General features: G+C 37.2%; 1 pseudogene; it reads left to right on the forward strand.

The window, feature by feature from the left end:
- Window positions 1-1,239: 1,239 nt before the first annotated feature.
- On the forward strand, window positions 1,240-1,596 carry Rpl30-ps10 (ribosomal protein L30, pseudogene 10; annotated as a pseudogene).
- The last annotated feature ends 1,141 nt before the right edge of the window (window positions 1,597-2,737 follow it).

Here is a 2,737-nt window from a genome sequence, read left to right on the forward strand (position 1 = left end):
TATATGTTGTTTAAAAACAACAAAAACATACTTCCCAGAAGAGTTTGTTAGATTCATTAGCATAAAATGCAAATATGTGCTGAGAAAAATGAAAAAGCCAGCTTGCCTAGAAGTAGCTTCTTACTCTTAGTTACTTACACCAATGAGGGAAAATGATCACACTTATGTTCCTGATTGGCTGATATTTACATATGTCTGTAGCACGTAGTTCATTGGTCAGGTGCATGTTTCACATCTAGGCTTCCGGGGAGTTTATCCTGGCAGTAGAAATAAGGACACCTTAGGGTAGTAGAGATCAGTCTTCCAGAGACATGGAGTGGCTATTTGTCCTATACTGGGGAAATACTAACCATAAGCCACCTGGGAGCATGCTTGGAGATCGATTGCTTTTTAAGCTCACAACAATATTTCAGGGCCAAATCCAGAGCTTTCCAACAGATATTCTAAAAGGAAGAAGAGTTACACACACGGGAAATAGCTCAATACCTCCTTCATTATGAATTCGTAACCAATTCACCTCTCTATGAAAATTATTCATGGATTGGGGATATAGTTCAGTGGCAGAGCACTTGCCTAGCATGTAGGGGGACCTGAGTTCAAATCCCAGGAAATAAAAGGAAGAACCCATGCTTCCTTTTAGCTTGTACTAAGTGGGCTTGCATATCTAATGTGACTCATATAGTTTGATTCTACCTCTTAGAATAGTCAAGAATGTGTGTGTCTCTAGACTTTGTCATTTACAGTACATATCTGTAAAGGTAATACATTACAACTATGATTTCTGCAAATTGTTGTGACAGACCGTTATGTTCAACTGCTCATTTCATAGTCATCAGGATTCACTATATATATATATATATATATATATATATATATATATATATACATATACATATATATGTGTATATATATATATATATATATATATATATATATCCACACATTTTTTTCAGAGCTGGGGACCAAACCCAGGGCCTTGCGCTTGCTAGGCAAGTGCTCTACCACTGAGCTAAATCCCCAACCCTGCACTATTTATATTTTAAGAACAAAGTAATTTTGTCTGTTGTAAAAATGACCCCTAAATCACATTGATTTGCTTTGTCCAGTGGAACAATATCAAATCATTACAAGCAGTTTTAAAATAGTTTTTCTTGCTTTTTTTCTCACTCCCGGCCATCTTGGCAGCTGATCTTGGTCGGTAGTTGTCCAGCACCTAAGGCAGGGAGATGGTGAGCTGCAATGGAAACAAAAAAGTCTCTGTAGTCAATCAACAATAGGCTTCAGCTTGTTATGAAAAGTGGAAAGTACTTTATGGGGTACAAAGAGACTCTGAAGATGATCAGATAAGGCAAAGCAAAGTTGGTTATCCTCACCAACAAATTCCCAGCTTTGAGGAAATCTGAAAGAGAGTACTATGTCATGTTGGCCAAAACTGGTGTCCATCACCAGAGAGGCAGTAAGACTGAATTGGGTACAGCGTGTGGAAAATACTACAGAGTATGCTCACGGGCTGTCATTGACCCCGGTGATTCTGATATTATTAGAAACATGCCAGAACAGACTGGTGAGAAACAAACCAAGAAATTGTTCCATTAATAAAACTGTGCCAGAGCTCTTTTTGAATAACAAGCAAAAAGGTTTTTCTTTTCAAGCATATTTATTGGTCAGTGTTAATTATGCACTATCATGGGTTTTACTATTACATACTTCCCTTTGTCCATAATGCATTTCAAGCATATTCACCCCATGTAAACTTCTTTCGTTCTCCTCCTTCTCCCCTTCATCTCCTTTCTTACAGAACTCTTTAGTGATGAAGCACTCACTTAATCGTCATTGCAGATGACCCACAACAGCCTTTTGGATAAAGCTGAGCAAATCCACTATCGATGAGGTTGGAAATGGAAGATATCTTAGACATTTAAGGAGAGTGTCTCTCAGCTGCCAAGCAGGTGAGTCCCAGCTGGACAATCTGAATTCAGCCATTCTACTTCCTGATCAAAAAATCCATGAGGGAAGCACCTAATGATGAGCACTGGGATGCTCTCACGGAATTCTGTCCTAAGACGACATTTGCTTATACTTTTAGAGTAATGGTCTACAGCAATAGCTAACTTGAACATACATTGCCTGAACAAGCAAAATAATAACCATGATCAAAATAGCAGTAGTAAAGAAAGTGTTCATAAAAGAGACATCAAATGACTTTATAATTGAAGCATTTAAATGCCTAGGAAGACCAAAGTTGAAGGGAAAAATTGTAGATGTCTCCAGTAACATGAAAATGGGTTCATAAAGTTTCCATATAATTTTTTACATAGAAATTGAGAATTTTTCATTTTTTATTTATAGAAATTCACAAAGTTAAACTACTGTAGTCTCTTGGTGAGAATGCCTTTTACTGTCTCCTTTCAAGTGGTATTAATAACCCAAATCTATCTCCAAAGAACAGTAATTGTATGAGACATAATTCCTACCTTCGCCAAACATGGCAGAGGTGTTGGGTGAGCAGAAGATTATATAGCCCAGAGGTTAGGCGTGCCCACCTAAAGACATGACACTGTAGGTGTCCATTTGTGAAGTGCTTATTACCAAACTTAATTTCAAGTAAATTTGAAAGTTGTGCAAATGAATGAAAATTTGGAAGCTGGCAAGAATTGTGGAGGATAGTACACAGGTGAGAGCTATTATTTTCTGTGTTTTAATTTATATGTAAATACTGTATAATACCTGACATACA

This window comes from Rattus norvegicus, chromosome 4 (genome assembly GCF_021556685.1).
Source record: "Rattus norvegicus strain SHRSP/BbbUtx chromosome 4, alternate assembly SHRSP_T2T, whole genome shotgun sequence".
Lineage (NCBI taxonomy): Eukaryota > Metazoa > Chordata > Mammalia > Rodentia > Muridae > Rattus > Rattus norvegicus.